General features: G+C 39.4%; 1 pseudogene; it reads right to left on the reverse strand.

Moving 5' to 3' along the window:
* Window positions 1-5,666: 5,666 nt before the first annotated feature.
* On the reverse strand, window positions 5,667-5,786 carry LOC129883889 (5S ribosomal RNA; annotated as a pseudogene).
* Between the last annotated feature and the right edge of the window lie 17,879 nt (window positions 5,787-23,665).

The following is a 23,665-nucleotide window of genomic DNA, read 5'->3' on the forward strand; positions in this document are numbered from 1 at the left end:
GCGAGGCAAACAGGATAAGGAATTATTCAGACAAGGTATGTGAAGCTTTCTTTTGGCGCATTTTTTGAATAAGTATGTAGAGCTATTCTTCTTTTCTTTTGGCATGTCTTAGATGTAAGCTATAAATGATATGTATATGACATTTGGGATTCAATCCATTCGTAAAGCCCTGAGTATGAGTCAAGACTCTCGTTTACTTCTTGATATTAAAACTCCTGCAATAACTGAGTCATTGCCTTTAAGTCTTCTATGTGATTAAAACTAGTACATGTAAAGCCTATCTCCTCTTTCCTTTGGAATGGATTAATTTTAAGTGAAATGATATATGATATAGATTTGGAAAAAATTCCAATTATGATCTCGGAGTATAATTCGTGACTTGTAGTCACTTCTGACCATTAAAAGCTTGAAAGTAGTCAAACTATTATTCTCGAGCCTGCTATATAGTGAATAGTAAGTGGAGATACAAGCTCTTTTTCTTGAAGGCTCTGAAATGATCAATGTCTCTGATTGCATAACTGTGTCTCTGATTGCATAACCATGTCTTTGATTGCATAAACCATGTTTCTGATTGCATAAGCTATGTAGCATTGTCTTGATGCATGTCTGTGATTCCTGATACCCTAATTGATGTAACCCCTAATAATTTCTAAAGGGCACTTCAGATGACTACCTTCCTGGTCTTCAGGTGATGGTTCACTTGAAGGTTTCATCGAGTCTCAGATAATGACTTAGTTGCATATGGTTTCCCACTATTCTACTCATGCATATTGTAATCCATCCTTCACCGCGTCCCATGATGGGCCAAAAATAGTTATCGTGCATAGTTTTACTATTTCTTTCACTGCTTCCTGGGCCGGATGTGTATAGTTCCATGCACGAGGAGATGATGTCGTACGTGAGGTGTGATATATGTTATATTTTATGATGATACGATTATTCACCGAGTTCCAGGCCAGCTGTAATATGATAGTATATGTGGCGAAATAAGGAAGGAACACCGAGTCCCTTATTAGAGGTCCAGGTACAGTATGTATATTATGATGGTGCGCTATAGACGTACACTACTCCATTCACCGAGTCCCTCACTAAAGGGGCCGGATACTTTATGTAGGCATGCATATGAGATTAGAGTGATACAGTTGCGATCCCGAGTCCTATAGTGAACCAGATGTAATACGATGACATATAGGATAAGATTATACCGTATACGATGATATGATACCATATACAATAATATGATACCGTATACGATGATATGATACCGTATACGATGATATGATGAAATAAAATACATGATAATATGATGACATGTGAATATGAGAAAATACTTATGACACCGAGTTCACTAGAGGGCCAGGCACAACATATGATGATGTGTATGATTTACGTGTCCTAAGGTGCATGTACAATAATTCGTTAAGTTTTTATACTTGTCCCTTGCATCCCTATTTCAGTTATGGCCTCAGTTATGATGTGTTATGCTTTACATACTCAATATATATATCGTACTGACCCCCCTTGTCTCGGGGGGCTGCGTTTCATGCCCGTAGGTACAGATGTTCATTCTGAAGATCCGTCAGCTTAGGAGTTCCTCTCAGCTATGTCGGAAGTGCTTCACTGTTTTGGAGCCTAATTTTTGATACTGGTCACTTAATGTATATATTTGTACATTCAGGGGTACGGCGGGGGCCCTGTCCCGCCATATCTTCCTGTTACTATTCCTAGAGGTCTGTAGATATATGGATAGTTATTTATAAGTTTGTTTCGAATGTGCCTATACGGCATGTTGTAAATGTTTTTATGTTATGGCAGTCTCATCGGCGCGTGCCCTTTCATGATATAATACGAATGGAAGAGGCTACAGGAACATGAAAAAGTTTTAACTCATTGGGGTTTTTGCGAGAAGTATCCCCTTGTTCGTAGTTCAGTATGACTATAACGGATAGGTAGGTATACGGGGGTCCAGGTCGGACCCCAGTCGCGGCCTATGGGGTTGGGTCGTGACATATGTAAAACTATCTCTTCTTTCTTTTGGCATGTCTTAGATGTAGACTATGGATGATGTAAGCTTTTGTACAACTTCACTCTTGGGTTTTGAATATGACTTCAGGACTCTTGATCACTTCTAGATGTTAAGACCCTTAAAGTAGTTAAACTCCTATTCCTCGAGTCTTTTCTGTGTCTGTATAGCGATTGATTAGATGAAGCCCTTTTTTTTTCTAAAGACTCTGAGATACTTAATTCTCGGACTTCTATAAGATATTTCACACTGGTATATGTCTAACATTTTCAAGATTCCTTTTTACTTAGTCCTTAGTGATATTTAGAGGGTGTATGTCAGATACTTCCTACCCTGATCTCCAAGTGATGGTTCGCTTGATGACTTCATTGAGTTCGACTACTCAGCTCAGCTGGAAGAGGCTCCATTGTATCGGAGTCTAGTTTTTGGTACTGCCGACCAATGTATAAAATTGTTTTATCTATTCAGGGGTACGGCGGGGGCCCTGTCCCGCCATATGTTGTCATTAATATATTTAGAGGTCTGCAGACATGTATATATGGGTTGTGTATGTTAGTTTGGTTCATCTGGGTCTACATGATATATGATATATGTTATTATGTTATGGCAGCCTCGTCGGCTTGCTTTCCCTTTCATGATGTGATACAAATGAAAGAGACTACCATTTTATGGAAATATTATCACCCAATAGGGTTCTGTTGTATGATATTATGTTACTTACGATTCAACTTGACCACAATTGATAGAAACGTATATGGGGGTTCAGATCGGACCCTAATCGCGGCCTACGAGGTTGGGTCATGACAGAAGTGGTATCAGAGCAGTTCATTCTTGGATTGTCTGCAGACCGTGTCTAGTAGAGTCTTGATTATCGATGTGTTGCGCGCCACATCTATAAACAGGAAGCTACAGGACATTTAGGATATTACCTTTCTTTCATATCTGAGATCATGCTATAGATCTGAGTCATAAGAAACCTTTTTATACTAACCTTGGCTTTTATTAGAAGGATGACATCAATAGAAGGAAGTAATTGACGACATGGGAAGTTACGAAGCATGCATGTAAGTAAAGGCATGAAAGATATCTTTTGGGTAAGGTATTGAAGTAAAATTGAAAATGTAAAGTCAAAAACTGAAGGGAAAAATAGATAGGAAAGCGCAACAGATGCAGTTCGAAGTTGGATATACAAGGTAAGTCCATTATTTCTATATTATTGTCGATATTGAAATCCCTGTGTGGCTGCGGTATGAGATGATATTGGAAGCCCTGTGTGGCTATGAGATCATATGAATATATATATATATATATATATATATATATATATGATGGGCCTGTGAGGCATTTTTGGTATTTTCTTCGTGCAGGTTTTGGAATAGTAAGGAATATAGAGGAAACTCTGCCGAAATTTTCTCTGAACAAGAAAAGGGAATTAAACATAGACTCTTAGTATGCCTTGAAAGTTGATATTGAGTACCCCTATTATGTTTAACTAAAGTTGTAAGAGGTACCCTTCATGTCGTCGATAAGGGGCACCATTTCTACTTGGAGAATTTTATTTCAGAGAAACAAAAGCCTATCTGAGAAGTAAAGTTCAGACTACAGTACCTCTAGCCATATTTGTGCTGTAGGACCAAAAGGAAGAGAAAAAAAAGCTTAGGTTGAAGGGTAAGATGTCCAGCAATTGAGTTTCACTTTTCTTAAAAAGTACCAAGCCCCCAACTATTAGTTGAAAGTTAGATAAGTTGTTCATAACGCGAGGATAAACTTAGAAAAAGACCATGTGGGTCAAGTGTTAAGAAGTATTGTGATGTTTAAGGGATCCTAGTTTTCTTCTAACGGTGGTTGGAAAGCGCTCTATGATAATAATTTATTAGTTCTCCACCAACTAATTAGAAAATGAAATGCTAACAGAAGCACCCTAGAGAGATGTTATTAATTGAATATGAGTATGAACTAAAAGGGAGGTACGGAATTATGAGTTTAAAGGTATAGTACAAGAAGGCGGGGATAATGTAGAACCATTTGTAAGGCGCACTTGGTATGTGTTAACTTAGTCAAAAGCCTGTGTTAGGTATACAGTAAGGGCAAGAGGCATAAGGTATAAAGGAATGATACGTGTGCATAACGTCGCCCCAAAAATAATGGAACTCTTCAGAGACAAAGATGAAGAACTTAAGAAATAGATGGTGCAACTTACGTTCACCCCAAGAAACAAAGGATATAGGTTGGGATAAAACTATTATTCTGAGAGAACCTTGGAAAATCATCGCTGGAATACAAGTGTTGCCTAGTTAAAAAATGGAATGACTACAAGTGTGCAATAACCTTTCCTAAAGATAAGTAGAATGTGGCCTTGGATGAGTTGTTTCCTGGATCATATTATTCAAGTACCGATTAGTAGATGAGATATCACCTTATGTATGGGAAGGCTACTGTCGCCTTATGATTTAGCCAAGGTTTCGTACATGGATAATCAGGTTATAAAATATGTAGAGAAATGGGGATAGGATACAGTACTAGGCAGATTGGGGAAAGAGATCGGACAGATTTGAGACTGGACATAGAGATGTAGAATAAGGTATCAGCAAATAAAGGTATAAGTACCCTCTAAATGGGGAAAGTCAATGAGAAAACTGCAAGGGTAAGATGAAGGCAATTGATAAGGCAACATATTTTAGATGGAAGCTTAAACTTCAATAAGATCCCTTGCTGAACCAAGTTAGGAAGATCTGGAAGTCATCAATAATTGGATAGAAGTCAGAAGTCTATGTAAGGTAGTGTTAAGAAGTTTTAAAAAGACCTTAAATGACATAGCGCTAGAAGGTGAGTGTGTATAAAAAGAAAAGGGCATAACAATAAAAGGATATCGAATAACGCAAGAGACGCTATGGAGGATAATGACATCATGCTAGACCAAAAGCCCAAATAATGGCTACAGAGTTGGTCGCAAAGGATGTTACGACAGATGCATAACCAATGATAAAGAATGTAGGGTTGTAGAACAACCGCTGCACTACGAAGTTATTAGGAGAATAAGTGGTATCCCTTTGGGATTAAAATAGTATTATGACAAAATTTGAAATGATGATAAGCACCTTCTAATTGTGTTAAAGTCTCACACGTAGGTAATTTAAGGTATAGGTAAGATGCAGTATACTAGATATGTTAGAAACGACTTATATGCCTTTGGAAGGCTGAAAATAAACAGATAATGGCATGGCTACACCTTAAAGGGGGAAAGTGGATATGAGACATACAAGTATGAGGTAAAACCAACCGACACTACAACGTGTTAATGTGAACACTTAAAACTTCAAAGGAAATCCTATGCTGGAACGAGCTAGACAGATCTAAAAGCCAGCCATAATGGATAGAAACCATGATATCTAAGACCGTACGTGAAACCATTAGCAGAGACCCTAATAAATGGGTGTTTATGGAAAGGGGTGAATACAATAGGAGAAGTTAAATCAAATGACCAAAAAGGGACATGGTCATGGTGGAACTAAAGATCTACCCCTATACCAGTTGCAAGATAACAGGAAAAAGGGTTGGGTGAAATATGAAGACTAGTAAGATGACGCTAAGGTAAATCTTGGACTAAGTTGAGTGCCTCGCACATTATTGCAAGGATTGCAACTAAATGCGACACGAAGACTTCCCAGGGAGGTCACCCATCCCAGTATTACTCCTGCCCAAGCACGCTTAACTTCGAAATTATGATGGACCTTAGTGCGTCAGTACTAGTATGATCGCACGAGATGGAAGAATCCGAACTAGCGGCGGAGAAACGACATAAGATTATGTACCTAGAGTATTATAAGTTACGTTAAGGGAATTGCAAAAAGGGCTTGAGCAACACAAGCAGGATTAGCTGATTACTAACCGATGGCGCACTTGTATGCCACAGTTCTTCAACGTAGCACCAGTTAATGACAGGCAAACCATAGAACGGCTATATGGGCCAATGGGTAAGGGAATTTCGACACCACTTGGTAACCACCTCTGAGGGACAAAAAGCAAAACCCAAAAGGTAAGGGTACCGATTGATGTCATTTAAAGAAGGCAATAAGTAATACACAAGGTCAAAGATTCCACAATATGACCTTGGCTATAGGACTCACTTTGCACTCCATGAATAGATGACTCTAGAGGGAATGTTACCGACAGAATAACAGTATTAGCCCATGCTCCTTCAATCAAAGGCTTCCTACTCAGCCGAGAAGGTGTGAAATTATAGGATAAAGGGGGTAGGACCTTACAGAGTCCCCATAACTACTATCCCAGATGAAGGAGCCCCAGTTATAATTAACTACCGAAGGTCAGTCCGCGAAGAAATGGAAAAGACAGATAAGCCTTCGTATACTACTTTACCCTCAGACTGATGGACAGATTAGGTCTATTAGCTACGTGGTAGACGATATGTTGCGGGCCTATGCGGTTGGCCCCAAAGGTGGCTCGGACAATTGCCTACTATTTGTCAAGAGTACTTATGATATTAACTATCGTTCTACTATCCGGATGGCCCCATTTGAGACTTTGTATGGCAGATAGTGTAGGTCGCCAATTGGTTGGTTTAATATTAGTAAAGAACGACTAATAAGACCAGACGTGGTTAACTAAGCGGTAAAGAATGTAAAGCCTATTCAGGGAAAGTTATTAACCGCTCAAAATTGACAAAAGCTATATGCAGACAATCAGCATCGCTCTTTGGAAATTTAAGTGAGCGATTGGGTGTCTTTGAAGGTGTCACCCATGGAAGGAGTAATGACGTTTGGAAAGAAGGAAGAAGTTAAGCCCGAGATATATTGGTCTTTACCAGACCATGTGTAGAATAGGCAAAGTTGCCTACAAAGTGGCCCTACTATCTGGTTTAAAAATAGTACCCCTAGTCTTCTACCCACCAATGTCCCATAACGGTATAAGTAAACTCTTCCAGAATATTCTCCATGGATAGATTCGACATAATAAAGGAGTTATCCTGCAAAGAGCTGCTTATCGCCACCCTGGATCAACAGATTAGGAGATCATGGATTAGGACATGACTTCCATCGAGATATTGTGGCAAAACAAAAACCAGAAAGAGGATGACTCGAGAAGTCAAAAGGGAGATAGAGAGAAGATATCCATACTTGTTTGCTATATACCAATGGTAATATAACCTCCTAACTGAATTGGGAGACGACGATTATATAGAACCCCTGAAATCCTCATAAAACCCTATAAGCCGAGTTAACATTCGAGGATGAATGTTCTAAAGGGGGGAAGGATGTTACACCCCACACTTTTAAACCTTGAAACATGTTCCTAGCCCTCTTGAAAGTGTCCATGATACCCCTACTATACACACACATCGAACAACCCTAAGGAAATAAGAATGCGACACCGCACAGTAGAGAAGGTTGGAAATAGAGTCATAAGAATCCGGAAAGAGTTGGAGGCCAAGAAATGAGTCTTAGGACGTGATTCACCTGCATAAGCTACTAATTTAGAAGTCTTATAAACTTTATCTACTTAATTACATACTAAGATTACTTAGCACGGATTACATAGGCTCTTAAAATAATATGAGATTACGAACCCATGCGGAAGAGGGGAGAATGACACGTGGCAGCAAGAGAAGGCGCCACATGGTAGAATGGGAGGGTTCCACATGGAAGAAGGTGAAACACCTTCTTGGGGTCAAGTAGGTGACCCACCTACTTGGTGGTGGGGCCTACTAAAGACACATGGCAGCCTAGGGGGCATGACATGGATACGTGGCCCAATAGGGGCTGGACACATGGCACCCTATGGGGATGCCAGGTCTAACCTCCTAGGACAGACTACATATACTTTTTTTTTTGACTATTAAGTCATTTCTTATCCAAAAACACTTCAGCACAAAAGAAAAGAAAAGGAACCTTAAAGCTAAGAGAAAAGGGTGGCGGCCAAGGAAGGAAAAAGGTAGGTTTTCCGAGTTGTTTCTGTGAATTAATTATCTAGGGTATACCATTATGATATTAGGGTATTAATAATATAAATATATGGTTTGTAATAGTACCAAATGGATAACAAGCAGTCTGCGCAATTTCAATACATTTAGAGAAGTTCCGAGGCGAGTTTTGGCGAGTTTTAGCCAATTTCGGGTAAGGTAAGCTTTCTCCTTTCAATTTGGACACTATTGGGTTTATATAAAGTGTATTATACACCTTATACATAGATTTAAGTATAAAAAATCCGTGGAGATGCCCAACGTTCGAAACAATCTATATTGAAGTCGTCGTAGCTAAATTGAAGTCGAATAGTGTGTTGTGTTTGTGGCGTGTGGCTTCTGGTCATGTGGTTTTGTGTTAAGGTCCTTGAATATGGTTTAAATAGGGCATGGTTTCTTCTGTTTTTAGCCACACGACCCTCCACTTCACGTAGTTAAAGGTTTTATGAAAAAGAGACTAAAAACCCTATTTTGATATCGTAGTTTTTAACGAGTTGTTTGGGGTTGTATTTTGTAATATTGAGTTGAGTTCATTGTATATATTCTGATGGTTGTTTTTATTAGTGTGTTTGTTGACACCGTGGCCAATTTGGAATCTCGGGGATATTAAAGTTATAGAGGAGGTGCTGCCCAAATTTCGTTAACTTCTAGCTAACTAATAGACTAGTCGGGACTAGTCGAGAACGACAAATAAGGAATTGATTCCTATGAGTGGTTGGTGATAGAATTATAAGTTGGGAAGTCAAAGTACTAACATTAGTATCACTTTTATGTTAAATATGTTAAAGGAGTAACAGAGGGAGCTTGAATGCGATTAACACGTAACAGGTATGTGAAACTATCTCTTCTTTCTTTTGGCATGTCTTAGATGTAGCCTATGGATGATGTAAGCTTTGGTGAAACTTTACTCTTGGGTTCTGAATATGACTTCAGGACTCTTGATCACTTCTGGATGTTAAGACCCTTAAAGTAGTTAAACTCCTATTCCTCGAGTCTTCTTTGTGACTGTATAGTGGTTGATTAGACGAAGCCCTTCTTTTTTCTAAAGACTCTGAGATAATTAATGCTCGGACTTCTATAAGATATTTCACATTGGTATATGTCTAAGATTTCCAAGATTCCTTTTTACTTAGTCCTTAGTGACATTTAGAGGGTGTACGTTAGATACTTCCTACCCTGATCTTCAAGTGATGGTTCGTTTGATGAATTCATTGAGTCTCAGATAATGATTTAAACTGTGTTTTGTTTCCCACTACTCTACTCGTGTATACTGTAACACTTTTTCTCCGAGTCCCAGGCCGGTTATCGGATTCGTGCACAATTCTACTGCATAGTTCATCGCGTCCTCACTAGAGGGCTGAGTACGTATATATATATGTGATGATGTAATGATGTGTTGTAATAAGGAGGTGATGGTTCTACAAATATGATTCACCAGATCCTGGATAGGGCCAGCTATATTGAAAAATTTGAGCATGCATGATTTTACTTTCCCAGGTATAGGTTGCTGATTTGATAATTTACCCCCTTCTTCTTTATTTCAAATATACTTCCAGTTGTGTTATGTTATGTTTTACATACTCAGTACATATGTCGTACTGACCCCCTTTTCTCGGGGGGGCTGGATTTCATGCCCGCAGGTACAGATATAGGTTTTGGGAGTCCGTCAGCTTAGGATTCTACTCAGCTTAGCTGAAATAGGCTCCATTGTATCAGAGCCTAGTTTTTGGTACTGCCGACCAATGTATCAAGTTTTTTTTGTATATTCAGGGGTATGGCAGGCATGTATATATGGGTTGTGTATGTTAGTTTGGTTCAGCTGGGTCTACATGATGTATGATATATGTTATTATGTTATGGCAGCCTCGTCGGCTTGCGTGTCCTTTCATGATATGATACAAATGAAAGAGGCTATCGGTTTATGGAAATGTTATCACCCAATAGGTTTCTATTATATGGTATTATGTTACTTATGGTTCGACTTGACCACAACTGATACATATGTACCCCAGTCGCAGCCTATGGGATTGGGTCATGACATAAATAAATATTCCCATGTACCAAGAGTGCGGGGCATAACATCTCACAAGGGAAAGATGGAGTACCTAGTTATCAAGGTCAATTGTGTGTTCTACTATTAATGATATTAGATAAGTATTGATAGATAGAGAGAGTGGTTATTCCATATAGTGATGATGGTGGCATGCTTATTCCATTTAAGGTTATAGACATGGAAGAAGAGCTAGATGGATCTTATTGTACATATTAGATAGGTAAGATTATATTGATGTGCCCTTGGTATGAGTTAATGCAAATTTTGATGTAGAGATGCTAATGTAGGCTTGAAAATTCTTAAGTGATATTGACTTTAAAGGAGCCATAAAGTGGTTAAAATGATAGCATTGAATGAGTTGTTGTAGATATGTTAGTGATTATAGTAGGCTAATGATGGCTTTTTGTTAAGACTTTCAAATGAGTGTATTAGAATGGTTATAGAACTAGGCTTGAATGTGGTATTTATGGAATGTGGGTGAATGTATGATGTATTGGGTATTTCTTTATTATATCTTGTGGTTTGTTGAATATGTTAGTAAGGGTTAGTACTCTTGGAATAGAATATCGTATAAAGGTATAGGGCCCTAAGGTTTTTTTGTAAGGTGGCCTATGAACGTGATTTGTCATTGGAGTTACCCTCGGTTCATCAGGTATTCCATGTGTCTATGTTGACAAAGTGTGTACGTGATCCAAGTTCCATTGTACCTTCGGCAGTAGTGAATGTTGAAGAAAACATGACCTATGAGAAGGTCCCGGTTGAGATTTTGGACCGGCAAGTCAAGAGGTTGAGGAACGCATCCGTCAAAGCCCTTGGGAGGGGTAGACAAGTCGAAAGTAATACATGGGAAGCAGATATTATGAAGTGATACCCTCATCATTTTCCCTCTACTCAAACCTAAGGTATTATGTTGTCCTTGCTCAATTACTTGAAATCCTTTCACTTCAACTTTTCTTCTCATATGAATGCAAAATTATGAAATATGTTTCGAACGATGTTTTAAATTGCACTATTGCATTAATGATGGGTTATTGGTTTACACTCTATTCTACTCAAGCTATGTCTTGTTTCATTTGAGGACGAATGTTCCCAAGGGGAAGATAATTTAACATCCCCTAAAAATGTTGTATGTGGTGTTCCAATTCTCGATGAAAATGATACTACTTCTATATTTTGGGCATATGTTTCCATAGGATGGTCTAAATTAGGTGATTCAAATTTTTGAATAACCCCAACATCATTACCTACATATTTTTTTAAGACATAGCTTAGATGCCTAGTTTGTCAACAGATAAAGGGAGAGCATCAAGTCCCGATTGGTTTGTTATAACCCTTGTCGATACCTGAGTGGAAATAGGAGAGAATAACTATGGACTTTGTTTCTAGGCTTCCACGCACTCAAAGAAATCATGATGCAATTTGGGTTATAGTTGATAGGCTAACCAAAAGTGCTCATTTCTTGGCCATCAAGGTGGACTACCCACTTGAACGTCTAGCAGAATTATATGTTGAGAAGATTATGAGGTTACATAGAGTTCCTGTTTCTATTGTATCTGACTGAGACTCAAGGTTTACACCTAGATTCTAGACTAGATTGCAAGAAGCTTTGGGCACTAGGTTGAACTTTAGTACATCTTTCCATCCTCAGATACACGGTCAATCTGAGAGGGTGATTCAAATCTTGGAAGATATGCTTCGAGCTTGCATAATGGAATTTGAAGGTAGTTGGGACAGACACCTAGCCTTGATAGAATTTTCTTATAATAATAGCTATCAATCAAGTATAGGCATACCTCCCTACAAAGCCTTATATGGGAGAAAGTGTAGAACTCCTCTTTGTTGGAGTGAAGTTGGTGAACGAAAACTGGTTAGTCCTGAGATTGTGCAACAAACTGAAGATAAGGTAAAAGTCATCAAGGATTGTCTAAAAATTGCTTTAGAGAGACAAAAGTCCTATGCTAATCTTAAGAGGCGTGAAATTGAATATCAAGTAGGAGATAATGTGTTTTTAAAGATTTCTCCATGGAAGAAGATTATGAGATTTGGCCAAAAAGAAAAACTTAGTCCTCGATTTATTGGACCATATGAAGTACTTGAGAGAGTGGGTCCAGTTGCATATAAATTAGCTCTTCCATCAGAGTTAGATAGAATCCACAATGTCTTTCATGTTTCTATGCTTAGAAGATATTGCTCCGATCCATCTCATGTTCTTCCTGTTGAATCCATTGAGATAAATCCTGACCTGACATATAATGAGGAACCTATCCAAATCTTGACCCGTGAGAGTAAGGATCTTAGAAACAAGAAAGTTCCTCTAGTAAAAGTCCTTTGGAGGAATCATTCTGGCAACGAAGCAACCTAGGAGTGAGAAGAGGACATGTGAATTCAGTATCCATATTTGTTTTGAGTATAAGGTAAATTTTGAGACTAAAATTCTTAAGGGGGGGAGAGTTGTAACACTCCAATTTTCTTTTTATGATTTTTTCTAAAGGATTTCCAGGTGATTCACGTTATCTATGAAGTGCTACGTAAGCTATTGATTGGGATATATTACATAACAAAGCTACTTGAGTATACGTCGAGCTTAAGTAGCAAGGATTATATAAGTTCTTAAAGTGAGATGAGATTACAAACCCACGGAAGAGGGAAAAGGAGGCATAGCACCTACTTGGACTAAGTAGGTGACACACCTACTTGGGGTGGACCCAAAGTTTCCATGTGGTATCTTTGATTAGGTGCATGCATGAGGTGGCGCCCTAGGGGCTGGACATGTGTCACCCCTAGGGGATACCACATGTCACACTTTAAGGGACCATATATATACATGTTAAGATGACTAAGAGGTCATTTTCTTCAGCAAATTATACTTAGACTTTGATAGAATTTAGAGAACAAGAAAGAGTAATGACAGCAATAATGTCAAGACATAACCCCATAGGCCGTGACTGGGGTCCGACCTGGACCCCCGTCTACCTAGCTATCAATTGTGGTCGAATTGACTGTAAATAAAACAATATCGATGTTACACCCCACGCTTTTAAAAATTGGAATATCTCATAAGTTCCTTAGACATTATCATGTGAGACAGATATGCTACGATGCTATCAAATGACTCCAAGGAGGGGAGGATGTGATACCCCGTAGTAGAGAAGGTTGGAAGTGGAATCATAAGAATCTGGAACGAATTGGAGGCCAAGTAATGAGTCATAGGACTCGATGTACCTACGTAAGTTGTTAATGTAAAAGTTTTATATACTTGAGCTACTAGAGGACATGCCAAGCCTACGTAGCACGGATTACATAGGCTCTTAAAATAAAGGGTGATGACGAACCTACGAGAGGGAGCAAAAACTAGTTTCTGAAACTTATGAAACTGAAGCAAGCAGGTGACAAGCAAGCACCTCAAACAAGTAGGTGATAAGCAATCACCTCAAGCAAGTAGGTGATAATCAAGCAGGTGACTCACCTGCCTGCCCGGGGGGTGGGCCTGCTGCCATATGGCGACGTGTTGTAGGCCGCAAGAACCTAGGTGGCGTCCTAGGGGCTGCCACATGTCACCCCTAAGGGGCTTCCACGTGGCATCTTCTAAAAAGGGTGGATATATATGTAATGACTAAGTACTACATACTTAGCCAAAAAATCAGCCAAGCATGTAGAAAGAAAAACGTGAAAAAGGAAGAAGGGAAAGGCAGCCATGTCTTGAAGGAGTTGAGGTAAATTCTCCAATTTTCCTCTGTGAATTAATTATCTACGGTGTTCCTCAATCATGCGGAGATGTATATACGTATATATGTGTATATTATGATGACTAAGAAGTCATTTCTTCATCTGTACAATTGGAAAAGTTGGACAGAAATGTGAGAGAAAGAAGAGAGGAGGGCTACGGCCTAGGGGCTGCCAAGGTATGCCTCTGAGCTTTGCTCCATAAATAAATTATATAAGGTATACAATGATGAATTTAGGGTGCTAATAACATAAATTTACTGCTTGGGTCAGCGAGGAAGTCATACAAACAGCCTGCTCAATTTTAGCGCGTTTGAAGAAGTTCCGAGTTGCGATTTGACAATTTTGGCCAATTTTGGATAAGGTAAGGTTTCTCCTTTTAATTTGGAATTTATGGTGTTTTTATGGAGTGTTTTACACGCCCTATAGGTGGCTGGAAATGTGGAACTGGCATAGAAACACTTGACGTTCGGAATAAACTAAATTGGAGTCGCTATAGTTGAATTGTTGTCGAAATAAAGTGTTGTTCTTGTGAGGTACTGATGCAGGGGTGTATCTTGTGGTTTCAGGGTATAAATAAGTTCTAAATGAGGGGGGAGCTTCTGGTTGCATCCACACGACCCCTGCTTCGTACGGTTAAAGGTTTTGCAAAATGGAAACTAGAAACCCTATCTTGATATCGTATTTTTGAGCGAGTCATTTGGGGTTTATGTTGTATATTGTTGGTGTGAATTGCGTAAACATACGTTGCAGGTTGTTGTTTTTGGTTGGCTGTAGTTTTTAGGGACCTAATTGGAAATTTGGATAGGGCACCTTATAGAGGAGGTGCTGCCCAATTTTTGTTAACGCCTTAACTAGTTAAGGAACTAGTCGAGAAGGCGAGCGAAGGGATGAATGCTATGAATACTCGTGGGTAGTTTAAGTTGCTGAAAAGTCTAAGGTTGTTAACACTTGCATTACTTCCATGTTAAATAGGTTTCGAGGAAAACAACGTGAACACGATTAAGGAGAGTCCATAAGAGGTATGTGAAGCTTCTCTTGGTATGTTTTTGGTATAGGTATGTAAAGCCTATGTTTTCTCTTTTGGCATGTCTTAGATGTAAGCAGGATATGATATGAGCTTTGGGGGTAATTCCATTCCCAAGTTCTGAATATGACTTCAGGACCCTCACTCACTTTTGAATGTTAAACTTTAAAGTAGTAAGCTGTTATCTTCGAGTCTTCTATATGACTGTATAACAATTGATTTGACTAAGCTCTTGTTTGTAAAAAGGAAAGGCGTTGAGATAACCAATGTTCGGACTGCTATAAGATATTTCACATTGGTATATGTCTAAGATTTCCAAAAACTCCTTTTTACATAGTCCTTAGTGACAGTTAGAGAGTATACATCAGATACCTTCTGCCTTAATCCCTAGGTGATGGTTCACTTGATGATTTCATTGAGTCTCAGATAATGATTTAAACTGTGTTTTGTTTCTTACTAATCTACTCGTGTATACTGTAACACTTCTTCTCCGAGTCCCGAGCCAGTTATCAAATTCGTGCAATTCACTGCATTATTCACTGAGTCCCTCGCTAGAGGGCCGGCATCCGTATGTATATATATGATGATTATGTGTTGTAATAAGGTGACGATGGCACAGGGCCTGATACTAATACTATGATGATGTGTTGTAATAAGGTGACGATGGCATGGGGCCTGATACTGATACTACAAATATGATTCACCATATCCCTGATAGGACCGACTATATTGAAAGTTTGAGCATGCATGATTTTACTTTTCCAAGTACCAGTTTCTGATTTGACATTTTATCCCCTGCTTCTCTACATCAAATATGCTTTCAATTGTATCATATTATGTTTTACATACTCAGTACATATGTCGTACTGACCCCCTTTCTTGGGGGGCTACGTTCATGCCCGCAGGTACAGATACAGGTTTTGGTAGTCCGTCAGCTTAGGATTCCATGCAGCTCAGTTGAAAGAGGCTCCATTGTATCGGGGCCTAGTTTTTGATACTGTCTACTGATGTATAAAATTGTTTTGTCTATTCGGGGGTACGGCGGGGGTACGGCGGGGTCCCTGTCCCATGATATGTTGTTATTTATATTTTTAGAGGTCTGCAGACATGTATATGTGGGTTGTGTATGTCAGTTTGATTCAGTTGGGTCTACATGATGTATGATATGTGTTATTATGTTATGGAAGCCTTGTCAGCTTCCATGACCTATCATGTTGTGATACAAATGAAAAGGGCTACAGGTTTATGAAAGTGTTATCGCCAAGTGGGGCTCTGTTACATGATATTGTTTTATTTATAGTTCAATTTGACCACAGTTGATAGCTAGGTACACGGGAGGTCCAGGTCGGACCCCAGTCATGGCCTACGGGTTTGGGTCGTGACAGAAGTGGTATCAGAGCAGTTCGTCCTTCGAGTGTCTACAGACCGTGTCTAGTAGAGTCTTGGTTATCGATGTGTTGTGTGCCACATCTATAAACAGGAAGCTACAGGATATTTAGGATGTTACCTTTTTTCTACATCTGAGATCGTGCTATAGATCCGAGTCATAGAAAAATTCCTTATACTAACCTTGGATCTTAACAGAAGGACGACATCAACCGAATGAAATAATTGACGACATAGGACATCACCAAGCATGCAGGTAATAAAGTAAAGGCACGAAGGATATGTATCTGTTTGAGTAAGGTATGGAAGTAATATTGGAATGTAAAGTCGAGACCTGAAAGGCAAGCAGACAGGAAGTGAAATAGATACAGTTTGAAGTTGGACATATAAGGTAAGTCCAATATTTTTTATATTATTATTGACGTTGAAAGCCTTGTATGGCTGTGATATGATATGTATATATATATATGTTGGCCCTGTGAGGCATTGTTGGTATTTTCTGTGTGCAGGTTTTGGGATAGTAAGAAGTGTAGAGGAAACTCTGCCGAAATTTTCCCAATACAAGAAGAAGGGAATAAAACATAGTTTATAACATGTCTTGAAAATTGATACCGAGTACCCATATTATGCCAAATTAAAGCCGTAAGAGTTACCCTTCAGGTTGTCCATAAGGGGTACCCTTTTCACTCAAGAAAGTTTATTATGGAGAAACAAAAGTCTGTCTAAGCAGTACAGTTCAGACCATAATATCTCCAGCTGTAACTATGTTGTAGAAAAAAAGAGAAGCTCAGGTTGAAGGGTAATGTGTCTAGTAATTGAGCTTCACTCTTTTTGAAAGCCCAAAGCCCTCAATTTCTATCGTAAGTTAGATGAGTTATTCATAACTTGAGGATAAACTTGGAAGGAGACCAGGTCGGGCAAGTATTAAAAGGGAAGTACTGTGATGTTTAAGAGGTTTTGGTTTCTTCCAACAATGGTTGGAAAATGGTTCACGATAACAGTTTATAGTTCTCCACCGACTAATTGGGAAAACAACTTCTAATAGAAGCACCTCAAAGAGATGTCAGGAACTGAACACAAATACGAGTTAAAAAGGGGATATATAAGTATGAATTGAATAGTGTGATACGAGTATGCAGGGATAAAGTGGAACCACTAATTAAACGCACTTAGTATGTGTTGACTAAGTTAAAGGCCTGCGTTGAGAACGCAGTAAGAGCATGGAGCTTAAGATACAAAAAAAAATGACGTGGGTATACAATGTCGCCTCAAAAATAGTGGAACCCTTAAGGGACGAGGATGGAAAACTTAAGGAACAAATGGCGCAACTTCTATTCTCCCCAAGAAGCAAAGGATATAGGTTGGGATAAAGCTACTACTTCAAGAAAACCTTAAATAGTTATCATCGGAATACTAGCATTGTCTAATTGGAATTGGAACGACTACAGGTGCAAAGTAATTCTAGGAAAAGGAAAACTAGAAGGTGGCCTTGGATGAGTTGTTCCTTGGGTCACATTATTCAAGTACCGATTAGAAGACAGGACATCACATTAAATATGGAAAGGTTCTCGTCGCTTCGTAATTTAGCCACAGCTCCGTACACGGATAGTCCGATTATAAAATATGAAGATAGACAGATACATGATGTAGTACCAAGTAGATTAGAGGAGGAGATTGGGCAAAATTGAGACTGGACAAGGAGACATAGAGCAAGGTACAAGCAGATGAAAGTACGAGTACCCTCTAAAGGGGGGAAGTTAATGAGAAAATGGCAAAGGTAGGAGGAGGCAATTGATATAGCAATATATGTGAGACAGACGTCTAAACTTCAATAAGATGTCTTGCTGAACTAAGTTAGAAAGGTCCGAAAGCTACCAATAATTGGATGGAAGCGAGAATCCTATATAAGGCAGCGTTAAGAAGTTTGTAATGAGACCCTGAACAACATAACACTGGAAGGCGGCTGCGTATAAAAACAAAAGAGTGTAACCATGAAAGGATATCAACCAACTTAAGAGACATTATGAAGGATAATAACAGCATGCTAGACCAAAAGCCAAAATGTTGGTTATAGAGTTAGTCGCAAATCATGTTGTGATAGATAAATAACCAAAGAAAAAGGAATATAAAGCCTCTTGTGGTAGAAAATGAGGAGAACACAAAGTGAATAGAGGATAGTGGAGCTAAAGGTCTACGCCGATATTAGATGCGACATAACAGACAAAAGGACAGGGCAAAACATAAAGACTCGCGAGACAACGCTGAGGTAAATCTAGAGCTAAGTTGAGTGCCCCACACATTATGGCAAGGATTACAATAAAACGCGACACGAAGACTTCCTAGAGAGGTCACCCATCCCAGTATTACTCTCGCCCAAGCACGCTTAACCTCGAAATTTTGATGGAACTTAATGCGTTAGTGCTGGTATGATCATGCGAGATGGAAGAATCAGAACTAGAGTCAGAGGAACAACATGAGAGTATGTTCTTGGAATACTATATGTTACGTTGAGGGTATTGTAAAAAGGATATAAGCAATACAAAAAGGATTAGCTAACTGCTAACTGACGACGCACTTAAATGCCACAGCTCTTCAACATAGAACCAGTTAATGAGAGGAAAACCGCAGAATGACTATATGGGCCAGTGGGCGAGGGAATTTCGACACCACTTGGCAGCCAACTCTAAGGGCGAGAAAAAGCAAAACCCAAAAGGTAAGGGTACCAGCTGATGTAATTTACGGATGACAGGAGGTAATATCTAAGGTCGAAAATTCCACAATATGACCTGGGCTATAAGACTCACTTCGCACTCCATCGACAGATGGCTCTAAAGAGAATGTTACCTGTGGATTAACGATATTAACCCCTACTCCTTCGACCAAAGGCTACATACTCAGCCGAGAAGGGGTAAAATTATAGGTTAAGGGAGTGGTAGGACCTTACAGAGTCCCCACAGTTGTTATCCCAGGTGAAGGAATCCAAGTTGCAATTAACAACCGAGAGGTGCGAAGATAGGTTAAGCCAAATTACCAGGATGGAATTAGTGCTACGGGTGGAGTAAGACGTGGCCCCGAGTGGACCAAAGATCTACCCCGACATCGAGTGTAGGATAGGGGGAAAAAAGGCAGGGTAAAACATGAGGACTAATGAGGTAACGCTAGAATACTTTTTGTACCCTCTCATAATATTGTAAAGGTAAAGAAGGACACAAGATAATGGATCTAGAGGATTACAAGCGGGGGGTAGGGGAAATGGTGAAAGAGTCTAAGTAAAACTAGCAGAACTAGCTGGTTACTATAGGATGGCGAGTTTATATGCCAAAATTCCTTCGAAATTATACTAGATCATGTTAGACAAAGCACAGAACGACTACGAGAGCCATTTTATGAGAGGACTGCAGTATTATTCAGTAGCCAACCCTAAGGATTGAAAAGCAGAACCCAAAAGATAGAATGCCAGTTAAAGTTCTGGAAAGAGTCGAGAAGGACTATACGAGGCTAACGATTCCCAAATTATCAACATCATTACGCACCCATTTTATACTATGTAAGAGTAGGGTGCTATATGGGTTATTGTGAGTAGGCTAACAAATTAGCCCATTCGCTTCTAATAAAGAGCACCTATGCAGCTAATATTAGGTGGAGTTATACAACATGGAGGTAGTAAGGTTCCGTGAGGTTTCCACAGCTAATATCTTAGATGGAAGGACTTCAATTAAGATTAACATTTGGACATCAGTCCAAGAAGAGATCGGGAACACAGGTAGGTCTTAGTACCCTAGTTTTTCCCTCGAGCTGCTGAATAGACTAAGCATACTATCAGACGTTAGAAGATATATTGCGGACTAATATGGTTGGCTTTAAGAGTAACTGAGATGATTGCCCACCACTTATTGAATTTGCCTACGAGAAGAGCTACCATTCCAGCATTCAGATGACCCCCTACAAGATATTGTAAGGCAAAGTGTATAAGTCCCTCTATTGGGGAAAAAGACTAAGTTGGTAGGCTAAACAGGATTACGCAAACTATTGACTAACCACCCAAAATTGGTAGAAATGATATACAGATAATCGACGTCGACATTCAGAGTTCAAATTGATGATTGGATGTTCATAATGGAGTCACCCAGAAAAGGGAACTTAACCCAAAATATATTAGACTGTATCAAGTTACTCATAAGGTGGGAAACATGGCGGGTAAGTTGAGCTTACCACCTCATTTGGAAACTATATGCCCAGTCCATCAGATAAGAATGCTTCGCAAGGATACTGATGAGTCACCCAGGGTATATTCCATAGATGAGGTCCAGGAGATGAAATCCTGTGAGGAAAAACCTATTGCCATCATAGATCGGCAAACTAGGAGATTGTAGACTAAAGACGTGCCTTCTATCAAGATACGGTGGAAAAACCAAAACCAGAAAGAGAGTGACCGAGGAAACTAATGAGAGCATGAAACAAGTATTCTCACGTATTCCCGACATCAGCAGGTAACCCCAACTCCTAAAACTCATATATTAAGTGCTTGGATAGAAGTATGTGTTATGGAAACAATAAAGAATCTCCCTACGATTTGTATAAGGTGCTAAGAGAAGTTTTGTCTAACATTTGGGGACGAATGTTCTAAAGGGGGAAAGGATATTACACCCCACTCTTTTAAAACTCGAAATATCTCATAAGTTCCTTAGACATTATCATGTGAGCTGGATATGCTACGACGCTATCAAATGACTTCAAGGAGGGGAGGATGTGATACCCCGTAGTAGAGAAGGTTGGAAGTGGAATCATAAGAATCCAGAAGGAAGTGGAGGCCAAGTAACGAGTCGTAGGACTCGATGTACCTACGTAAGTTGTTAATGTAAAATTTTTATATACTTGAGCTACTAGAGTACATGCCAAGCCTGCGTAGCACGGATTACATAGGCTCTTAAAATAAAGGGAGATGACGAACCTACGAGAAGGAGCAAAAACTAGTTTCCAAAACTTACGAAAGTGAAGCAAGCAGGTGACAAGAAAACACCTCAATCAAGAAGGTGACAAGCAAGCACCTCAAGCAAGCAGGTGATAAGCAAGCAGGTGACTCACCTGCCTGCCCGGGGGGTGGGCCTGCTGCCATATGGCGACGTGTGATAAGCCGCATGAACCTAGTGGCGTCCTAGGGGGCTGCCATGTGTCACCTTCTAAAAAGGGTGGATATATATGTAATGACTAAGTACAGCATACTTAGACAAAAAATCAGCCAAGCATGTAGAAAGAAAAACGTGAAAAAAGAAGAAGGGAAAGGCAGCCATGTCTTGAAGGATTTGAGGTAAATTCTCCAATTTTTCTCCATGAATTAATTATCTATGGTGTTCCTCAAGAACGTGGAGATGTATATACGTATATATGGGTATATTATGATGACTAAGAAGTCATTTGTTCAGCTGTACACTTGGAAAAGTTGGACAAAAACGTGAGAGAAAGAAGAGAGGAGGGCTACGGCCTAGGGGCTGCCAAGGTACGCCTCCGAGCTTCGCTCCATAAATCAATTATATAATGTATACTATGATGAATTTAGGGTGATAATAACATAAATTTACTGCTTGGGGCAGCGAGGAAGTCATACAAATATCCCACTCAATTTCAGCGTGTTTGAAGAAGTTCCGAGTTGTGATTTGACAATTTTGACCAATTTTGGATAAGGTAAGGTTTATCCTTTTAATTTGGACTTTATGATGTTTTATGGAGTGTGTTAAAATCCCTATAGGTGGCTGTAAATGTGGAAATGGCATAGAAACACTTGACGTTCGGAATAAACTAAATTGGAGTCGCTATAGTTGAATTGTTGTCGAAATAAAGTGTTGTTCTTGTGAGGTGCTGATGCAGGGGTGTGTCTTGTGGTTGCAGGGTCTAAATATGTTCTAAATTAGTGGGGGAGATTCTGGTTGCATACACATGACCCCCCGCTTCGTACGGTTAAAGGTTTTGCAAAATGGAAACTAGAAACCCTATCTTGATATCGTATTTTTGAGTGAGTCATTTGGGGTTTATGTTGTATATTGTTGGTATGAATTGCGTAAAGATACGTTGCAGGTTGTTGTTTTTGGTTGTCTGTAGTGTTTAGGGACCGAATTGGAAATTTGGATAGGGCAACTTATAGGGGAGGTGCTGCCCAATTTTCGTTAACGCCTTAACTAGTTAAAGAACTAGTCGAGAAGGCGAGCGAAGCGATGAATGCTATGAATACTCGTGGGTAGTCTAAGTTGCTTAAAAGTCTAAGGTTGTTAACACTTGCATTACTTCCATGTTAAATAGGTTTCGAGGACAACAACGTAAACACGATTAATGGGAGTCCATAAGAGGTATGTGAAACTTCTCTTGGTATGTTTTTGGTATATGTATGTAAAGCCTATCTTTTCTATTTTGGCATGTCTTAGATGTAAGCAGGATATGATATGAGCTTTGGGCGTAATTCCATTCCCAGGTTCTGAATATGACTTCAGGACCCTCACTCACTTTTGAATGTTAAACTTTAAAGTAGTAAGATGCTATCTTCAAGTCTTCTATATGACTGTATAACAATTGATTCGACTAAGCTCTTGTTTTAAAAAGGAAAGGCTCTGAGATAACCAATGCTCGGATTGCTATAAGATATTTCACATTGGTATATGTCTAAGATTTCCAAAAACTCCTTTTTACATAGTTCTTAGTGAGAGTTAGAGAGTATACATCAGATACCTTCTACCCTAATCCCCAAGTGATGGTTCACTTGATGACTTTATTGAGTCTCAGATAATGATTTAAACTGTGTTTTGTTTCTTACTACTCTACTCGTGTATACTGTAACACTTCTTCTCCGAGTCCTGGGCCGGTTATCAGATTCGTGCAATTCACTTCATTGTTCACCGAGTCCCTCGCTAGAGGGCCGACATCCGTATGTATATATATGATGATGATGTGTTGTAATAAGGTGAAGATGGCATGGAGCCTGATACTGATACTATAATGATGTGTTGTAATAAGGTGATGATGGCACGGGGCCTAATACTGATACTACAAATATGATTCACCGGATCCCTGATAGGGCCGGCTATATTGAATGTTTGAGCATGCATGATTTTACTTTTCCAAGTACTGGTTTCTGATTTGACATTTTATCCCCTACTTCTCTACTTCAGATATGCTTCCAATTGTATCATATTATGTTTTACATACTCAGTTCATATGTCCTATTGACCCCTTTTCTCGGGGGGGCTGCGTTCATGCCCGCAGGTATAGATACAGGTTTTGGGAGTCCGTCAACTTAGGATTCCATGTAACTTAGCTGGAAGAGGCTCCATTGTATCGGGGCCTAGTTTTTGATACTGTCCACTGATGTATAAAATTATTTTGTCTATTCGGGGGTACGGCGGGGGCCCTATCCCGTAATATGTTGTCATTTATATTTTCAGAGGTCTGCAGATATGTATATGTGGGTTGTGTATGTCAGTTTGATTC

Source organism: Solanum dulcamara, chromosome 3, assembly GCF_947179165.1.
Source record: "Solanum dulcamara chromosome 3, daSolDulc1.2, whole genome shotgun sequence".
NCBI lineage: Eukaryota > Viridiplantae > Streptophyta > Magnoliopsida > Solanales > Solanaceae > Solanum > Solanum dulcamara.